The following is a 22,001-nucleotide window of genomic DNA, read 5'->3' as shown; positions in this document are numbered from 1 at the left end:
GAAGCAGCACTTTAGCTAATGGGGCCTCCTGCTGCCGCCGCGCCATCCCAAAGCAAAGTTCTTAACCCGAGGTAATATTTCTGGGTTAGCGGAGCCTGTAACCTGAAGCATATGTAACCTGAAGCGTATGTAACCTGAAGTACCACTGTAGTCTTGTTTCTACTTTATTTACACAACCCACTTATCAGCATTAATTACTAAAGAAGAAGTACAGTTAAAAGCAAATCATCGTATTATAGTTGAGATGTAAATAAATACAGTGTATTAGGAAAATATTCCTTTTTCCAGTAGCTGTGGAGTGCTACCCCCATGCCTCTACAAAAACATAGCTGTGTGTTTGTGTGTGTGGTTGAGGGGCCATGATGATAAACTGGAAAGGCATGTGATACTTATGACTACATCACTTGACCATTAATACACCTCACCAGGAGTTGTTTTACATTCCAAGCCCATGAGCAGTTTTGGGCAACTGCCATTTTAAAAGCAAAATTATTGTTCCCTTTCCACTTCATTTTTAACCCTTCATTTTCTCCCCTGTCACCCCTGCTTGAAGCACAGGACAGGAGGCAAGGGGAAGCATGGAAGAACATTTTCAGGTAGATAAATGACTTAGCCTAAGGCAAATACCGTGAAATTGTACAGTGATGGCAATGGAGGTTTAACACGATAGTGTTACCAGAAAGAGATTTCATGTTCCCCAGGGAATCAATCTTCCTAAAGGATAGCCACGTTAATCTGTTGTAGCAGAAAACAACAAGGCTCTTGGAGCATTTGAAAGACTAACATCTATTGTGTCATTATCTTTTAACAACTATAAGGAGTGCACCTGATATCCAAACTTCAAAAACCAAAGTCTTTTGCTTGGTCTCAGTGCAATACTGTACTAGATACATATTTCAAGAAGTAAAAATCAGTTATTTAGCTTTTTGGGGAATTTTTCACCGCCGGGAAAATCCACACATATGGCAACCCTAATTAATAAAGATTTAATCATTTATGAATTATGAATTATGAAAATGGAATTGTTTAAATGACTATTTCTCAGTTGTTTCATTTTAATTAATTTAAGGACTCATCAATTTCCAGCTTCCTACAATTTGCCAGTTCTGGAGCTTCATTATATCCAAATTATTATGTGTCAAATAAGTATCAAATATTGTCAGGTACTCCATGATAGCAAGAATGTTATTGTGGCAGCCCACCTTTCTTATTGCACTATGGGGCCATCATACAGCAATGGCAGAAGTGATGGCATTCAACTTCAGGAGTCAGGATTATCTGCCACCCTCTCACACACGATTTGGAATCAGGCACCTCTGTTCCACAAATTCTGCTACCACTTTTCTCCCTTTCCATTCATTTAATTCTAATAATTCTGATTATTTTACAACACAGTAAATGATTTCTCATCTCTTATTAACTGTTCCTGCCACAGAGGAAAACAACAAAGAGTCTTGTGGTACCTTAAAGACTAACAAACTTGACATAAGTTTTTGAGAACTGGAGTCCACTTCATCCCAAAAACTTATGCCACAATAAGTTTATTATTATCTTTAAGGTGCCACATGATTCTCTGTTGATTTTGCTGTAATAGACTTAATGCCAGGATAGAGGATTTGGAAGAGAATCAAGACCTCCTAAGACAGACTATCCTTCTGGATCTCTCCACTGCATACTATATCCAGGGCAAGGCTTCTCATAAGGCAACATGAAGTGGTTGCTTTCTGATGGTAAAAGTGGACCAGACTACCTTGGAAGGTGGTAGTGGACTCTCCTTCATTGGAGGTCATTGAGCACAGGTTGGATGATCCATCAAGGATTCTTTAGCTGTGATTCCTGCATTGCACAGGGTTGAAGTAAATGACTGGGATCCCTTCCAGCGCTACAATTCTATGATTCTGTGAATATTTGGCAGAGGAGGCAGCCTTCACGCAAGAAACTGTATTAGCCTGTTACTTGTTCCTGATTATGTCGGAAGCTGATTATGTAGGAAGCATACACATGTGGAAGTTGTATGAATCATGGGCTCTGGAGAAACTATCATATCAGGAGATCAGGAGTGGGGGTAGCAGGCATGAGCCCAATTCTTTGCACACTGTGCATTGCTGTGTTGATGATAATAACCAAGTATGAAATGGATCTACAAATGTGTGTGTTGCTTCTGTGCAATTCCAGAGGTCTTTTTCGGTTTTGCTTTGTTTCCCAATGTGTTTAAGTAACATATTCATGATAACATTGGTGGTGTTCAGAGTCATCAAAATCTTAAATTGTCTCATCCAAGGTCCAAATGGCATCTCCAAACAGGTTTAAATGTAATATATTTTTGTTATTTATCTTTTTTTGGTTTGTTTCATGCAAGGTTTGTAGGGGAATAATCACAACATCTTCTCATGCAGGCCTAATGCACAGTTGCCCCATTCAGTACTTCTAGAGCTACACAGAGGCTCCTGTGTCAAATTCAGCTCTGAGCAAGTTGGGTTAACCTCAGTCATTGAATGTCAGGGAATGATGTGTGAAGAGAAGAGGATATGCAAGAGTGTATTACCAGTGATGCTCATAGTCGGAAGGGACCACGAGGGTCATCTAGTCATCATGTTGTTGTTGATGATTATGATGGTGATGAACCTCCTCTTTACAATATATTTATCTTCTACCTATTTTTGCATCATATGCATTTTGATGAACTTTGCTGAAAATCTGCATTAAAAAATTAGAATGCAAAAGTACTAAATAAATCATTGGCCTACTATAAACATGGCAAAACATTGTAAAACAGCTCACAAAGAAACATCATTTACATTGGATTGCTTTTGTTGCCGACGTTAACAATGATTCAAAAGAAACCATTCTCTTATTGCTTTGTGTTCTATGAAAATCATATGCCGCTCATTCAATCTCACTGAAATTGTCACCATTTAAGCACAATGGCAGTTAGGTTATCATTGTTATAATTACTGCAAGCGCTGATTAAGACCGCTTTTTTATGTGACATTATATGCAAAGTGGATTTAGAATGACTAATAGTGTTAATAAAATGAAGTTTTTTACAAAATACTTTCAGTATTTCAGAGCCTATGTGCAAAGGAAACAATGGTATTTATTAGATTAAATGCAGACACGCAGCAAATAGTGCAAGGAGATAGGTGGTTGGAGAACTAAAACTGGGTTAGATTGAAGTCATTAAATCATAATGCATGGAGATGACTGATTGATATATTGAAGTCAAGTAGAGCAATCCTATGAGTATACACAGATTAAATTAATTCTTTTATTCTCTGGAAAGTATAAACAAATGTGCATCCAGAAAGCATTGCTGCAATTACCTCTCTTCTGCATGATTAGCAAACTGCTCACTTGTAACAATAGTAAGGGCTGGCAAGAATGATCTGTACAATTTACCACAATGAATCTCAAAGAAAACATGATGTCAGAGTTTTGATGTAGGTGGTCTCTGAAGGCAATATGTGGATTTCATAGAACACAGATTTAATTTAAAATGTATATGGAAAGAGGCAGTACATATGCATAACACAAACCACAAAGATACAACCTCTGTATACAGATGTTTAACCTGTAACAGGACACATTCCTTAAAATTAAAGTTTAAATTACTCCCAGAGGAACAGTTGTCTAGTCAATCCCACAACTGGATAACTAAATTACAGTATTAGGTTGCCATTAGGTATTTATGATATCCAAGAAACAGGCTAGTGGCTACAAAAAAATCTGTCATCTTTTAACATCATTCTGATTAGTTACATGTCCCCCAAAAACAAAGCTGAATTGGGAGATATCCACATGATTAATCATAAATAACCTCAGCGGACATCTAATCTTCAATTCTTCCCAGTGAATAAATTGCCCTGTATTGTACATAAGAGAACTTGAGAATGACTAAACCTATTTCTCCCATCTTGGGGACTGCAAGTTCTTACAGCTATTTATTATCTAGAAGAGCAAAATTAGTGAAATAAATTAATATACAATACACCAATTCTATATGTGGGGGTGCAAAAATATGGATGTTTGGTTATTGTTGGAAACTGAGGAATATTTGTTTAAGCATGCTGTTGCTAATAACAGAAAGAAACATAGGATGACATCCCAATTTTAAAAAAATGTGTGAGCGGAACACCTTCCACTTACCCAAATAACCCCCGCCGCCACCACCCGCCCCACATGTCCTACACTGACTCCAAATCTGGGTTGGAAAAAAGCCCAGGCAGATTTAGGGAGCATTGTGGTGGGAGAGGGGGAGAAGTGCAGTCCAAGTGATTCCACTCATGCAAAGTACTACTTAGCACTATATTGAATACAACCGGTGGACTAATCAGCATGGGGGTGGGGGTGAGGATACAACCCAGGAGTAGGAACATTCCATGAAGAGTCAAAGCTGGCAAGCCGGCTAATGCTGGCCACAAGCGCTCTGACTCGCTGAAACTAGTTCTGCTCTGAAGGATAAGGTTGAGTTTAGGAGCACTTCCAGACTACGTACATCTTCCTTCAGTCCCAGCTTCACTCTTGGGTCAAGCCTGGTCCAGGGACAGAGAGAGGAGAGAAGAGTCAATGGCAAATCTGCTGCCCCTCTCCTCAGCTGGGCTGTGGCCCATGAGGGAGCTGCCAAGGCAGCTTTCTCATGCCCAGCCGCAGCTCCACTACTGGGTCAGGCGTGAGCCAGGGGCACAGTGGGCTCCCACCTCCCTCTGCCCATTTTGGGGGCACCTTGCGTGTGCACCCTGGTTGGCGGTTGCATATGCTCTGCCACTGCATCTTGGCAGGATTCAGTTTCAGTTAATTTTTGCCTCATCCATCTCAATAAGTGCCCAGATAGGTAAAAGGTAAAGGAACCCCTGACCATTAGGTCCAGTAGTGGCCGACTCTGGGGTTGTGGTGCTCATCTCGCTTTATTGGCCAAGGGAGCCGGCGTACAGCTTCCAGGTCATGTGGCCAGCATTACTAAGCCACTTCTGGCGAACCAGAGCAGCGCACGGAAACGCCATTTACCTTCCCGCTGGAGCGGTACCTATTTATCTATTTGCACTTTGGCGTACTTTCAAACTGTTAGGTTGACAGGAGCAGGGAGCGAGCAACGGGAGCTCACCCTCTCACAGGGATTCAAACCACCGACCTTCTGATCGGCAAGTCCTAGACTCTGTGGTTTAACCCACAGCACACTTACAAATCCCCATCTGACACGGAGAAATACATTTGGGTATCACCAGCATGTTATCTTTAAGAAATAAACTTTAAAAATAAAAAATAAAAAGTACATTGCCAAATTTCTAGAAACTTAAGATGCCTGAAGAGACAGAAGGAATATTAATTTTGATAAAATGTTTAGGTATATCATATTTTCACCAACATGGACACCTGGGAACATTTGGCATTTATCTTCCTACTAAGCTTTTCTCTGCGCACAGGATTCTAGGATTCCCTAAGCTTGATTCTAGGATTCCCTATGAAGGAAAATCAAATTAAAGTTCATTATATAACAAAAGACATTAGAGCATGTGAAATGTTGCCTTCTCAGATCCTCTTATTATGCAGGCAATGAAAATAAAGGCTCTAGGCATATCCACATTCCCAGTTCATTTTAAAAGCTGTTTCTAATATTTAGTTGGTGCTCATTTTAATGGGGGAAAATAACCAACAATTATTATAAAGCAGTGACCCACACTATACGTAATCCAGCCAATCAGCAGGAAGGATTTTAAGCTTTGTGTTTTGGGGGGGTTTCTGCAAACAGCTGCATTTCATTCCCTCCTGCCCGTGATTCTGTTTTCCAAAACAACTTTTAAGGCATCTTGGTGTCCAAGAAACTCTTAGTGCTAGGTGGTCAAGGCATTAGCTAGGTAAAAAGGTACCACCGGTTAGGTTTCACTTTGCAGACTATGGACACATCTCAGAACAAATGCATACCAGAGGAGTCTAGGTAGACCAGGCAATTTACATGCTTCCATATGCTAGTCCACCCTCTAGACCCAAGACATACAAGCAAAAGAACTGTACTAGTAAGACCTGCTAGTCACCACAGCAGAGTGATCGAGAGGGGAGGGAGGGGAATTCCCATCATTACCAGAAATTAATGTGAAGATACTATACAGGGACGTGGGTGGCGCTGTGGGTTAAACCACAGAGCCTAGGGCTTGCTGATCAGAAGGTCGCGGTTCGAATCCCTGCGACAGGGTGAGCCCCCGTTGCTCGGTCCCTGCTCCTGCCAACCTAGCAGTTCAAAAGCACGTCAAAGTGCAAGTAGATAAATAGGTACCACTCCAGCGGGAATGTAAACGGCATTTCTGTGCACTGCTCTGGTTCGCCAGGAGCAGCTTAGTCATGCCAGCCACATGACCTGGAAGCTGTACACCGGCTCCCTCGTCCAATAAAGAGAGATGAGCACCGCAACCCCAGAATCGGCCACGACTGGACCTAATGGTCAGGGGTCCCTTTGCCTTTACCTTTACCATATAGGCAGGAGTCACTTCAGTTAAGTGTGTGGTAGCTGGAAGTCTAGTTCAGTAGCCCAAATCTGTGCAGGGTAAGCTGGTCAGTCAGCAACCATGTGTTTGCATGGTACTAAGATGCCCTCTATCCATTAGTTCTATCACAGTGGGGGTCAATGAATATAAATCTAGCAGGGACTGAAGCAGGATATCCTTCATTATGATAGATACGAGTGGCATGAACTGACTGAACTATGATTTTCTAAAACAAATACTACTATATAATCATGCCACTATTGGATATCAAGCTGCAGCCCTGATAATTGCCTCAAATTAACACTTAAGGAATTTCTTTCCTAAATATACAAGTTGATTGGTCACTTTATGTTTCACAGAAATTCATTGCTCCCCAAAGAATAACTAGCCTCTAAACGTTTAAAGCAGAAGAAGACCGGAAGAGGCCTGGAGACTAACTAGTTCATGAAAGGAATTGTTCCTGAGAAGATCTTCCCACATTATAGCTTTTCCCATAGGATGTATATAAACAGAGGAAGGTGCTCTATACTGAGGCTGTGCACACACATAAATTTAAAGCAACCCCCACCCCCGCCAAAAATCCTGAAAACTAGTTGTTAGAGTGCTGATAATTGTAGGTCTGTAAGGGATAAACTAATGGATGCGGGTGGCGCTGTGGGTTAAACCACAGAGCCTAGGACTTTCCAATCAGAAGGTCAGCGGTTCGAATCCCCGCGACGGGGCGAGCTCCCATTGCTCGGTACCTGCTCCTGACAACGTAGCAATTCAAAAGCACGTCAAAGTGCAAGTAGATAAATAGGTACCTCTCTGGCGGGAAGGTAAACGGTGTTTCTGTGCGCTGCTCTGGTTCGCCAGAAGTGGCTTAGTCATGCTGGCCACATGACCCGGAAGCTGTACGCCGGCTCCCTCGTCCAATAAAGCAAGATGAGCGCCGAAACCCCAGAGTTGGCCACGACTGGACCTAATGGTCAGGGGTCCCTTTACCTTTAACTATAGTTCCCAGGTGATGTAAATGAGCATTAAATGTAAGGTGTGTATTTCGCCTAAGTCAGGCCTAAGTTCATCTAACTCAGTACTGCTTCCAACAAGGTTTGGGCAGCCAGCAGCCGTATGGCTATGTTCAGCTCTTGGCCTAATCTCAAGCAGCTCTCAGCCAAACTTCAAAAGGCCTCTGTAAGTGACCAAGAGCCAGAGCTCCCACAGCAGTTTGCCGAGTGGGGAGGGAAAGGAAAGGATGGAAGAAAGAGAGAGGTGCCTGGCTTTGGTCTCATCCACCTCTGTCATGTGGCCTCAAACAGATTACTCCTGAGGGCACTTGGCCCTCAAGAAAAAGGAAAGGCTGCGTCACACCCTGGCAGCATCTCTCCAGGGTTTCAGGCAGAACCTGTGGCTCTGCAGATGTTTGACCCCAGCTCTCATCAATGCCAGCCAGCATGGCCAATGGCAAGGAGTGATGGGAGTTGTAGTCTAGCAGCATCTACAGAGCCATGGGTTCCCCATTCCTGCAAATGGAGGCACTTCCCCAAGTGTGTCCAGAAGCTAAAGTATGGAGGGTGGGCTTTTCGGTGGTGGCCTTCAGAGGCATGGCCTTTTCAGTAGTGCCCAAACTGAATCTGGAGTGATTCCCATAGAGAAGCTAACCTGATACCTATGTTGATGTCTTTTCAATGCCAGACCAATATTTTCTTATTATGAGCACAGGCTTTTTAAAATTACCTTAACATCTTAACATCTTTCAGGGATGCGGGTAGCGCTGTGGGTAAAACCTCAGCGCCTAGGACTTGCCGATCGCATGGTCGGCGGTTCGAATCCCTGCGGCGGGGTGAGCTCCTGTCGTTCGGTCCCAGCTCCTGCCCACCTAGCAGTTTGAAAGCACCCTTAAGTGCAAGTAGATAAATAGGTACCGCTTTATAGCGGGAAGGTAAACGGCGTTTCCGTGTGCTGCTCTGGTGCCAGCTCGCCAGAGCAGCTTCGTCATGCTGGCCACGTGACCCGGAAGTGTCTGCGGACAGCACTGGCTCCCGGCCTCTAGAGTGAGATGAGCGCACAACCCTAGAGTCTGTCAAGACTGGCCCGTACGGGCAGGGGTACCTTTACCTTTACCTAACATCTTTCAATAACATTTAAAGTTTATTGTAATACAACTTTGAAGTTTGATATTCATATTATTAGTCTCCACTTTTGATAAAGTTGCTTTAGTGTTCTTTATTTAGTGTTCTTGATTGTGATTTGTATCCTGTTTTCATCACTATCCATGCTGGTTCTGGCTTTTAATGTGATTTTGATTGTATTGTTTGCATCACTGGTTATCAATTACGTTTATTATTACGTTTTTTAATTTTTATTTATAGACTTTTCAAAATACAATCAGAGTAAAAAAGAAAAATACTATACAATTCAATCACATCAACAATTCAACAATTTCAGTTCAACAATTCAACTATTTATTATTATTATTATTATTATTATTATTATTATTATTATTATTATTATTGACTGCCCTTCCATGGTTTCCTCAAATTATCTATTTCTGCTGCATATTCTGCTTTTCTTAATCATTCTTACCTTCAAATTTTTCTCATTACAATTTTAACTGCTGAGCTTACTCCAAACCAGCTAGCATTCTAGCATTCTTACAATAATTATTTTAATAATTTACAAATAATTTTCAGTCCTCTTTAAAAGTTGTCTCTTCTCTAATTTTACTTGTTGATCTTGCTCATTCTACATATTCCATCAATTTCATCTGCCACTTCTCTTTTGTGGGGACTGCTTCCTCTTGCCATTTTGGGGCATATAAAATTCTGGAAGCAGTAGTTTCATTTAGAAATAAATTCATTTGTTTATTTGATATCTCTGATCTCATTATACCTTTAAAAAAAAACCTCTGGTCTCCTTGGAATAGTATTTTTAAACTATTTTTTCAACTCATTATGTATCATTTCCCAAAATTCTTTAGCTACTCTACAGGTCCACTACATATGATAAATTATGTTTATTTTAATTAATTTTGCACGTTATGAAGCATCTAACAAATATAATAAATGAAAGGATAAATAGTACTGGAAATATATAGACAGTTTTGGAAACAAGTTCTGTACACGGCCCCAGGTTCATTCTGTACCAGTGATCTTGTAGCTTGTGATTTTATTTGGTCAAACAGAGGAAATCTCTATTTGAGCTTGCAAAGGCAACCCATTTTCTTTTTTTTTCAGATTTTACATCCTGGAAGCGGGCTGCGCTGACCCATACATTTCACTGGATTCTAAGATGCAAAACGAATCAGAATTACATAATTCTGGTTTCATAATTGTTTTGGTGCTATGCAAAATTGATTTCCCTCTCCTCTTCAATATGAAAATTTGGCCCATGTGTTGGGGGAATAAATTTATCCATATATTTCAAATATATGTGGGGAGAAAGAGAGAGAGCGAGAGAACGAGAACTGCTTCATTCCACAGACCATATCCTGTGGCATATGCATTTTCATCACTATGTTTGTCTTACAGACAAAATGAATATCAGATGGTAGGTTTGAAAAAGGGCAGACCGAACATGAGGTGATTAGTTTCAAAAACAGATTTTATTCTTGATAAATTATTACCAAATACAATCATCTGTTGATTGAGGATATAAAACAGATTTGTCATAGTATAACCCATTGGTTAAATGAAAAACGGAAACAATACGTTTATTTAACATGGTCTGGCATTAAGCTCTGAGAAGCACAAATTTAAGGCAAATAATTAAATTTTCAACTTAAAGATATGCATTTGTTAACCAAAAGTTGTTTCTTGAGGTCACCTGTTTCACCTTGGTTACTCTTATTGCATTATATATATACATACTATGACATGTATATGAAACATTCCTATGTAGCTGCAAACTTTCTGAACTGCTGGGTCTTTGAGCACAATGGGATAAAAAGAAGGGATGGAATACCAAATATTGTTATATCAGTGTAGTTACTGAAATGGGAAGGTACTATGCTTAGGCATCTGTCACTGTAACGTTGTATTTATTTACAGGTAGGTAGCCGTGTCAGTCTGCCGTAGTCAAAACAAAATAAAAAAATTCCTTAATAAGTAGCACCTTAGAGACCAACTAAGTTAGTTCTTGGTATGAGCTTTCGTGTGCATGCACACTTCTTCAGATACACTGAAACAGAAGTTACCAGACCCTTATATATAGTGGGAGGGTGGGGAGGGGTATTACTCAGAAGGGTGGTGGGAATGGGTGATTGGCTGATAGGTGTGGTAAACCTGATGACGACTGTTAACGACTGCAATTGGTCTTGCAGGAAAAAGCAAGGGGTGTACTAGTTGCTATGTGATTTTTAATTGTCTTATATTGCTTCTTTTGTTTCTTATGTTGTATGTTATTATATAACGATTTGGATTCCATAGGATTCAGATTTTAAGGGCTCTTCACAGACCATCTGACTGAAGCTTGTGGAGCACTTGGGAAATATAAGAGGAGCCTGCCCATCTAATACAGCATTCTTTTCTCACAGTGGCTGGAAAACCCACAGGCAGGATCCGAGCACAAAAGCTCTCCCCACTCATGTGGCGTCCAGCAACTGGAATTCAGGAGCACTTCAGCCTTGAACTGTAGTAGTAGAAGGCAAGGCAACCTGAAAACTAAACTGTAGTGACGCAGTGTCTTCCATAATGTTCCCTCTTGCAGAGAAGGATGTTTCAGAAGCATCCTTGCCACCTCTACCACCATGGCTTTCGGCAGATATGGCCTTCACCATTGTGCACCCTAAAGAATATCCCCAAAATAACGTACAGAAGCATATTGAGACACACTGGCTTTTTCTTTCAGTGGTGCATTATCATTTGGCTTGTTGAAGGAAACCCCTTTCAGGCTTAGTATTTAATGTGGGGTGTCAGGCATTGTGCATACTAAACAACAAGCCCCCAACAACCTCATGTCGGGTGATAGCAAATGCATAGGGTGCCATTAGACTGTCGATCGTTAAGATTTTGTGAATGACATATGCAATCCATTTCAAGTGTTCCCATTGAAAAAATGGTTCATAGCGGCGCTCCTTGATTCCAAGCTGCTGTTTGAGGCCAGGTGACCTAAGTGGCAAGGAGTGCCCATGCCCAGCTTCAGCAGGTATAATAGCTACAGTGGTACCTTGGTTCTCGAACTTAATCTTTTTTTTTTTTTTAAATAATTTTTTATTAATTTTCCAATTTTTAACACTAAACAACAACAACACACAAACATCAACAAATACAAACACACACAAAAAATATCATTTCTTAACCTCATTTTCATACGCCTCGTTTCTCGGACTTCCCCATACCTCACCCTTTTTGCATCCTTATTTTACAGTTTTTCAACAACCCTTTTTGCCAATTAAATTTAAACTCATTGTCATTCTCAATTTCACCTTAAATCATCAAACAGTTTTAGCTGCAATTCTGCATCTTCCTTCCCCTTGACATTTTATCACTCCTCTATTTTACAACAGTTCTTAAGATATACTTTAAACTTCTTCCAGTCTTCCTCCACTGTCTCTTTCTCTTGGTCGCGGATTCTGCCGGTCATTTCTGCCAGTCCCATAAAGTCAATCACTTTCGTCTGCCATTCTTCCAGTGTGGGTAATTCTTGTGTCTTCCAATACTTTGCTAGAAGGATCCTTGCTGCTGTAGTGGCGTACATAAAGAAAATCTTATCCCTCTTTGAAACCAATTGGCCAACCATGCCCAGGAGAAATGCCTCCGGTTTCTTTTGAAAAGTACATTTAAGTACCTTCTTAATTTCATTATAAATCATTTCCCAGAAGGCCTTAATCCTTGGGCAGGTCCACCAAAGGTGAAAGAAGGTACCTTCGGCTTCATTACATTTCCAGCATTTATTATTGGGCAAATGGTAAATCTTCGCGAGCTTGACTGGGGTCATGTACCACCTATAAATCATTTTCATAATATTTTCTTTTAAGGCATTACATGCCGTAAATTTAGTACCGGTGGTCCATAACTGTTCCCAGTCCACAAACATAATGTCATGACCTATGTCCTGTGCCCATTTAATCATAGCTGACTTAACAGTTTCATCCATTGTATTCCACTTCAGCAATAGGTTATACATTCTTGATAAATTCTTAGTATTGGGTTCTAACAATTCTGTCTCTAGTTTCGATTTCTCCACCTGGAAACCAATTTTCCTGTCTTGTTTAAAAGTCTCCATTATTTGATAATAATGGAGCCAATCTCGTACTTTAGACTTTATTTTCTCATAGCTCTGTAGTTTAAATTTACCACTTTCTTGTTCTAAAATTTCAAAATATTTTGGCCATTTAGATTCCATGTTAAGTTTCTTCACCTCCTTGGCTTCCATAGGTGATAGCCACCTAGGAGTTTTATTTTCCAGCAAATCCTTATATCGAATCCAAACGTTATATAATGCTTTTCTAACAATATGGTTTTTAAAGCCCTTATGAACTTTAACCTTGTCATACCATATATATGCATGCCAACCAAACCTATTGTCAAATCCTTCCAAATCCAACGTGTCTACATTCTCAAGAAGTAGCCAATCTTTCAACCAGCAGAAAGCTGCCGATTCATAGTACAGTCTTAAGTCCGGCAGGGCAAACCCCCCTCTTTCTTTTGCATCAGTAAGTATCTTAAATTTTATTCTGGGCTTTTTGCCCTGCCAGACAAATTTAGATATATCTTTCTGCCACTTCTTGAAGCAATCTAGTTTATCCACAATTTGTAGTGTCTGAAACAAAAATAACATTCTAGGCAATACATTCATTTTGATCACTGCAATTCGGCCTAACAAGGAAAGCTTCAAGTTCGACCATATTTCTAGATCTTTCTTTACCTCTGTCCAACATTTGTCATAGTTATCTTTAAATAAATTCATGTTTTTGGATGTCATATTAATCCCCAAATATTTTACTTTCTTTGCCACCGTTAATCCAGTTTCATTTTGAAAACTCTCTCTTTCAGCATTTGTTAATTTTTTTTCCAAAACTTTAGTTTTTTGTTTGTTCAACTTAAATCCTGCCACCTGACCAAAGACTTGAATTAACTCTAAAACTCTCTTTGTACTAGTGCCCGGCTCTTGCAAAGTCAATACTAAGTCATCTGCGAATGCCTTCAGTTTGTACTGTCTGGCTCCGACCGGTTCTCGAACTTAATCTGTTCCGGGAGTCAGTTCAAAAACCAAGGTGCGGCTTCCAGTTGGCTGCAGGAACTTCTTACACTCAACCGGAAGCCGCAGAAGTCACGCTGGACATTCAGCTTCCGAAAAATATTCACAAACCGGAACACTCACTTCTGGGTTTGTAGTGTTTGGGAGCTGATTTGTTCAGGAGCCAAGCGGTTCAAGTGCCAAGGTACCACTGTACAGCCATTCCTGGACCAGAACAACCTGGTCTCAGTTATGCATGTCCTGATAACCTCATACTTGGATAACTGTTATGCTCTTTACATGGGGCTGTCCTTGAAGATGATCCTGAAGGTGCAATTGGTACAGACTGTAAGTGCTCAACTTCTGAGTGGAGCAGCATGCAATGATCACATTGCACCTGTCCTTATAATTACTGCATTGGCTGTTTGAGCGCTGTGAAAATTCCATGATAGGGATGTTACAGATAGGTAGCCGTGTTGGTCTGCCATAGTCAAAACAAAACAAATTCCTTCCAGTAGCACCTTAAAGACCAACTAAGTCAGTTCTTGGTATGAGCTTTCGTGTGCATGCACACTTCTTCAGACTTCAGATACACTGTGTATCTGAAGAAGTGTGCATGCACACGAAAGCTCATACCAAGAACTGACTTAGTTGGTCTTTAAGGTGCTACTGGAAGGAATTTGTTTTGTTATGATAGGGATGGTTAGGAAAGGGTTTGAAAATAAAACTGCCAATATCCTAATGCCATTTGACATACTTATGGTGTCGCCCCGCTTGGAATACTGCGTACAGTTCTGCTTACCTCGTCAGAGCAGGAAAGTTTCCAAAGAAAAGACTGGAGCAATTGCCCTATAAGGGATTTTTAGATTAGAAAAATGGTAAGTCAGGGAGAGACATGATAGAGGTTTGCTGTAAAATATTGTGCATGGTGTGGAGAAATTGAATAGAAAGAAGCTTTCCTTCCTCTCTAATAATACTAAAACCCAAGGCCATCCAGTGAATGTTGGAAGATTCAAGCAGACAAAAGAAAGAAATTCATCACACAGTGCATAGTGCAACGAAGATGTGGGCTTGAAAGTCCCCCAAAGGAAGCTGAAGGTCCCATATATGGCTAGGTACACCAAGCACACAGCACTTGCAACTCCCCCCAACTTAGTTTTAGACTATGAACTAGCAGCACTGCTGAGGTGTAAATTTAACAGAATCAAGCATTTTATGACATGGAAATTAAGACAGCAATTATGGAGCCTCATGGAGATCCTGAAGAAAATTGAGGACCTGGCAGAACCCACAAAATTTCCAAATTAGCCTGAAGTGCCTTGGCTCATGGGTGTCTCAGCTGAGGCCTCCAATCACCCATCAAGACCTGCCTTGATTCCTCATTTAATAGTGAAGGCAGCAATGGACCTAGTGGAAAGCCTAGAGCCAACCTAGGAGAACTCCTTTGGCTGCTAGAAAGCTATATTTCTACAGCTCACCTCAGAAGTAATGGTTAACTCAGGAGAAAGGAGAAGACTCAGCTTTTCCCTCCCATCTGATGACCAGGAAGAGGAGAAATTGGTAGCGAGGATAGAAGTCTCTCAGTGTCCTCCTGATGCTTGCTGGGCTGAGTTCCCTACTGAGCTCCTTAGCACCACCTCACTTACACAGCTCCATAACTTCCTGGCTCAGCTCCTGCTCCCATTCTAGGTGCTGGTTATGGATAATTCAGTACCCTCTTGTGAAATAATTTGTTGAGGATATCCCAGTCCTATAGGTTGGTTTGGCATGTCAGTAAACAGGAGTGTCTGAAAGTTAACTTTCAGTTTGCTTTGGGAATACTGTGTGGATCTGGGGCTTTGTTTTGCCCATACAATTGGGAACTCAAATGTCTCCCTCCTAAAAACCAGAGTCCATACAAAACACAACAGTAGCTCTCTAGCATGCTGAATGGCTCTGACAGTTCAAGCATGCAATTTTGTAGCAGCATGCAAACAAGACTGGGAATTCAGGGTTAAAAACTAAACTGAAGTTTTGTCTTATACAGTAATGAAAGCTGACCAAGAGAGTAAATCAAATGGATCTCCTAACAAACTGAAAACAGCTGTTTGGCTGGGCTTGTCTCTGATTTAGGTTAGGTAATTATTGCTCTAGTGTGGTTCAAGGTTGTTCTGTGTTACTGAAATAGGATAGCATATGAAAAGCATCCAACTTCTTAATTTACTGTAGCATCAGAAATTCCACTGTATGCATATAAAAATATCTAGATATGTAATCATCTATGGATATACCTATAGGCTTTTCTAAATGCCTATTTATTTTGCCTTTCAAGACACAATTACACAACACTTATGTCATACTAAGGTAGAATATCTCTTCTAAGGAAATGATATTTTAAGTCTAAAATGCTAAGCCATTCCAGTTGTATTCTTTCTTTCTTTCTTTTTTCTTTCTTTCTTTCTGCATTATGCATTACATATGGGCATTATGCATTGCATATGGACAATCACTTATTAAAGGATACACTAGCTGGACTTTGCAAAGTAGTGATTGAATACCTACTTTCAACATTAATTCTGCAGAAAAAACAGCACTTGTTCCTGGAGTAAATCACATTTTTTAAAGTTCAGCATGCAAACAGGGACCAAAGATTTGAAGCTATTAAGGTATTCAAAGTTGGCAAGCCAGTCTTTTGTAAACATGCCTACATAGCATTTCTGTAAAATGAGTCCCTCTACTAAATTTCTGATCTTTCACAATCAATATCGAAGCTTGTCTAATAAATAAAAATATTAACACCTGTAAGTATGTCATTGGCTTTTAGATGCCATGCAGTAATGAAATGCATATGGAAACCCCCCCCCCTTTTTTTTAAAGTATCTGAGCCAATTAATAATATAAACAGTAAGGGAACAGTCTGCATTCTAAGTTTGTTTATAAGCATTTCAGTTCTGGAAATTTTAAAATTAAATTTTGGCTCCCAGTTTCAATTTTGGCTCTCAGCTACAGGTCTTGAATCGTTCTTAGCTTACTAAGCATTGCTGGACTGAGGAATTCTTTTTCAACATGGCTAAAGTAACTAAGTGCATAAGAAGGGACCTGCTGGAACAGACTAAAGACTCATCTCCCCCAGCATCCCTTTCTCACAGTGGCCAATCAGATGCCAGATGGGAAGCCCACAAGCAAGGGGTTGCAACAGTGCTCTCCTCATTTGTGATTTCCAGCAACTAGTCATCAGAAGCATACTGGCACTGACAGTGGAGATAGAAGACATCTACCCACTGATAACTTTACCCTCCATGGATTTATCTAGAATCATAGAATCATAGAATCATAGAGTTGGAAGAGACCACAAGGGCCATTGAGTCCAACCCCCTGCCAAGCAGGAAACACCATCAGAGCACTCCTGACATATGGTTGTCAAGCCTCTGCTTAAAGACTTCCAAAGAAGGAGACTCCACCACACTCCTTGGCAGCAAATTCCACTGTCGAACAGCTCTTACTGTCAGGAAGTTCTTCCTAATGTTTAGGTGGAATCTTCTTTCTTGTAGTTTGGAACCATTGCTCTGTGTCCGCTTCTCTGGAGCAGCAGAAAACAACCTTTCTCCCTCCTCTATGTGACATCCTTTTATATATTTGAACATGCCTATCATATCACCCCTTAACCTCCTCTTCTCCAGGCTAAACATGCCCAGCTCCCTTAGCCGTTCTTCATAAGGCATCGTTTCCAGGCCTTTGACCATTTTGGTTGCCCTCCTCTGGACACGTTCCAGTTTGTCAGTGTCCTTCTTGAACTGTGGTGCCCAGAACTGGACACAGTACTCCAGGTAAGGTCTGACCAGAGCAGAATACAGTGGCACTATTACTTCCCTTGATCTAGATGCTATACTCCTATTGATGCAGCCCAGAATTGCATTGGCTTTTTTAGCTGCCGCGTCACACTGTTGGCTCATGTCAAGTTTGTGGTCAACCAAGACTCCTAGATCCTTTTCACATGTACTGCTCTCAAGCCAGGTGTCACCCATCTTGTATTTGTGCCTCTCATTTTTTTTGCCCAAGTGCAATACTTTACATTTCTCCCTGTTAAAATTCATCTTGTTTGTTTTGGCCCAGTTCTCTAATCTGTCAAGGTCGTTTTGAAGTGTGATCCTGTCCTCTGGGGTGTTAGCCACCTCTCCCAGTTTGGTGTCATCTGCAAATTTGATCAGGATGCCCTTGAGTCCATCATCCAAGTCGTTGATAAAGATGTTGAATAAGACCGGGCCCAAGACAGAACCCTGTGGCACCCCACTAGTCACTCTTCTCCAGGATAAAGAGGAACCATTGATGAGCACCCTTTGGGTTCGGTCAGTCAGCCAGTTACAAATCCACTGAGTGGTAGCATAGTCGAGTCCGCATTTTACCAGCTTCTTTACAAGAATATCATGGGGCACCTTGTCAAATGCCTTGCTGAAATCAAGGTAGGCTACATCCACTGCGTTCCCTTCATCTACCAGGCTTGTAATTCTGTCAAAAAACGAGATCAGGTTAGTCTGACATGACTTATTTTTCAGAAATCCATGCTGACTATTGGTGATCACAGTATTCCTTTCTAGGTGCTCACAGACTGTTTGCTTAATGATCTGCTCCAGAATCTTCCCTGGTATTGATGTCAGACTGACTGGGCGGTAATTATTTGGGTCCTCTCTTTGCCCCTTTTTGAAAATAGGGACAACATTTGCCCTCCTCCAGTCTGCCGGGACTTCGCCTGTTCTCCAGGAAGGCATCATCTATGTCCTCCGTTTGGCTTGGGGATCTATAGTAAACTCCCACAATGAGGTCCCTGTTATTCTTCTCTCCCTTAATTTTGACCCAAATGCTCTCACTTTGGCTTTGAGGTTCTAAATCTTGGATCTCTTCACAGGTATACACATCCCTGACATATAACGCCAATCCTCCTCCTTTCTTGTCTGGTCTGTTTCTCTGAAATAGATTGTATCCCTCCATTATTACATTATTACATTCCAGACTTATCCCACCAGGTTTCAGTGATGCCTATTATGTCATATTTAGTTTGCTGTACCAAGAGCTCAAGCTCATCTTGTTTATTTCCCATGCTTTGCGCATTAGTGTACAGACATTGAAGTCAATTAATCATTCCCCCATGTCTCTTATTTAAGGATTTTTTCCTCCCACCACTAGGTCTGCGTGCTGTTTGCTCCATTTGGTCTGTGACATTTGGATGATCATCTTCATCAATTGATAGACTCCTACCTTCAGGAGCCCTGTCTCCCTCCCCCACATTAGTCAGTTTAAAGCCCTCCTGATGAGGTTTCTGAGATTTTTGGCAAAAACATTCCTCCCAACCGTTGTGAGGTGCAGCCCATCGCTTGCCAGAAGTCCATCTTCAAGAAACTGCAGTCCGTGATCTAAGAATCCAAACCATTCCTGTTTACACCATTTGCGAAGCCAGCTGTTCACTTCCACTATTTTTCCCTCTCTCCCTGGGCCACGTCGTTCAACTGGGAGGACAGATGAGATGACAATTTGTGCATTTAATTGCTTCAATTTCCTGCCCAGAGCCTCATAGTCTCTTTTGATCTTCTTGAGGCTATTGCTTGCAGTGTCATTGGTTCCCACATGAACCAAGAGGAAATCTAATCTTCTTTTAAAGTGATGCGAGTTGGGGACCATCACTACATTCCATAATGCTGAAGAAGCACTTTCTTGTGTCTTGTCCTGAATCTTCTGATATTCAACTTCATTGGACAGCCCCAAGTTCTATTATTGTTTTTTCCCCCAAAAAATTTTTTTATTCATTTTATAACACAAATAAACAACACAAACAGAAAAACAAACAATACAAACAAATTCTTGTCTTATCCTTATTTTTTCTAAACATTGTTAGGTGGGCTTCCCCAAGTCCCCCCTATCTGATTTTCATTTTACCTCATCTTTAGCAGTTTACATATATCATAATTTCTAACCATTTTTTTATCACACTTACTTTAACCATAAAAATCTTCAATTTTATCTCTTACAAATAATACTATTTTAAAATACACTATCTTCTGCTTCTAGCCCTACAGCCTATATCCACTTCCAAAGCTATTCTAAGATTTAAAAATTAACATATTTTTTCAAATATTCCTTAAACTTCTTCCAATATCCTTCTCAAGTTCTATTATTGTTGCTGCTGTTGTCTTCAAGCAAATGTATAGACCCCTTCATGGCATGAAAACATCGAAGCAGTGTACAGGGTAATAACAGAGTCAGGGTTTTCAAATGGTAGGATTTGTGCGATGTATATTAACACCTTCACCGTCATCCAACTACAGGATTGGGTTTAAGGCTGAACTCAGTGGGGCTTACATCTGAGTAAACATATATTGTTGCAATCCTTATAACAATCTTGTAGACTAGGTTAGTATAATTACACCTGTATTCAGCTGATGGGATAGAGACTGAAAGAGACAGTAGCATGCCTAAAGTCACATAGGTAATTTGAAGTGGGGACAACCTTATTCATAGCTTGGGGAATCAAACAAGTTTGCTGAAACCAACCTTGGATAAATAATAAATAATAATGAAATGGTTCAGGGGATGCCTTTTTATTTTGTACGAAACACACCATCTTGCTCCCTTTTGAGTATTGCCCATTCTTTCTGCTTTGAAAATGGTGTTCTCAGACAAAACACCAACCATTTTTATTCCGCTCAACCCTTTTAAAATATGCCTGCATCCTAAAGCTGTGTGGTGAATTAGCATGTATGTTTTAGATTCCAATAATTCAATTAAGTGTTTAATGGAAATAAAGGGGGGGGGGGGGAAGATTCCAGTGCGCTGTAGGTTATTAAAAGGATCAGACATTAACTCGTACTCAAATTCTCTTGAAATGAATCATAATCTTACTGTTAAATATATACAGGGCTACATTCTACTGTTTTGAAATGGAAACTTAATCTGAAACCCTCTCTGCATGATTCTCAATGTGGGAATGATTCCCAGATCCAAGCTATTTAAGTACATCAAGGGGAAAGGGCAAAATGATGCTCTCACTATCAATTGTCATGGATTAGAGCTCCCAGCCAACCATCCCCAGAAAGCCTGGTGCAGCTAAGGAAAGGAAATGGTATTCTAAGATCCTTTCTATTCTTCTAGCCCTGTCTCTGCTGGGAGCCAAGTTTCCTCATGTCAGTGACATGGCTCTACCAGGTAAGATGTGCTTCAGTCATGCTTCTGATATTCATTGGCATAACTATGGGGAGGAACAGCTGGCAATATAAAGGTAAAGGGAGCCCTGACCATTAGGTCCAGTTGTGACCGACTCTGGGGCTGCAGTGCTCATCTCACTTTATTGGCTGAGGGAGCCGGCGCACAGCTTCCGGGTCATGTGGCCAGCATGACTAAGCCGCATCTGGTGAACCAGAGCAGCACACAGAAACGCCGCTTACCTTCCCGCCGGAGCGGTACCTACTTGCACTTTGACGTGCTTTCAAACTGCTAGGTTGTCAGGAGCAGGGACCGAGCAACAGGATTCGAACCCTGCCGCGGGGATTCGAACCGCCAACCTTCTGATCAGCAAGTCCTAGGCTCTGTGGTTTAACCCACAGCGCCACCCGCGTCTCTAGCTGGCAATATAGGTAGCTCTTTAATAGGTTCGTATCTTACCATCCTTTGGTGTCTTTGAGAAATGTTTACAGCCACTTCACAAGCTGGGCACAACCCATGTTAGTCACAGCGGTGGAACTGGACTTCATTGCAACTAACAAACTGCACTGCTGTCATGCAATAGGGGGCCTGTCTATTCTCACTTTTTGGCACATATAGGCTGGAATGGGATCCAGATACAGAAGGTGAGAATGGGTGCAACACACATACAGCTTAAAGCAAGTGGAGTCTTCTGCCTAACATGCAGAGGGAAGAGGTGGGGCCAGCAGATATGTGACAATAAAAGGCAAGATCAGGAGTTGTGACCTCACCTACTGCTTCACAGAGTCACTATATGCATAATGCAGGTACCACAGATGAGAACAGGGCTAAAGCAACATCACAGGGGGTTTCCAGCTTCCCCACCCGCTGCCTTTGGAAACTGCTACAGCAAAAGGACTGAGTAACACCATAGAAGGAGTTGTTGCCTGAATGGTGTTACCAATGGGGCAGTGAGTCTTTGAGGAACCTGAGGCTGAGACAGTAGATCAGACTGACTAGATTTTTGGCTAATTTTTGGCAGACATGGCTGCAGTGGCTAGAACATCTAGGACCAAGGTGCTCAAACACCCTTATGCTATTACAATACTACATGTTGCTGTTTCATTGTTGCTATTATGATGAAATGATTACTGCAATTGTTGGTTTTTTAATGCATTGTTTACCGGTACATTGTTGTAAGCTATTCGGAGCATTGTT

The 22,001-nt window shown here is 41.1% G+C and overlaps 1 protein-coding gene across 4 annotated transcripts in view; it reads right to left on the bottom strand.

The window, feature by feature from the left end:
- SLC25A21 (solute carrier family 25 member 21) overlaps positions 1–22,001 on the bottom strand; it is a 291,014-nt gene that overhangs the window by 200,132 nt on the left and 68,881 nt on the right. The window lies entirely within an intron of this gene.

This window comes from Podarcis erhardii, assembly GCF_964252035.2.
Source record: "Podarcis erhardii genome assembly, chromosome: 1".
Lineage (NCBI taxonomy): Eukaryota > Metazoa > Chordata > Lepidosauria > Squamata > Lacertidae > Podarcis > Podarcis erhardii.
This window is presented reverse-complemented; position numbering and strand designations above follow the sequence as displayed.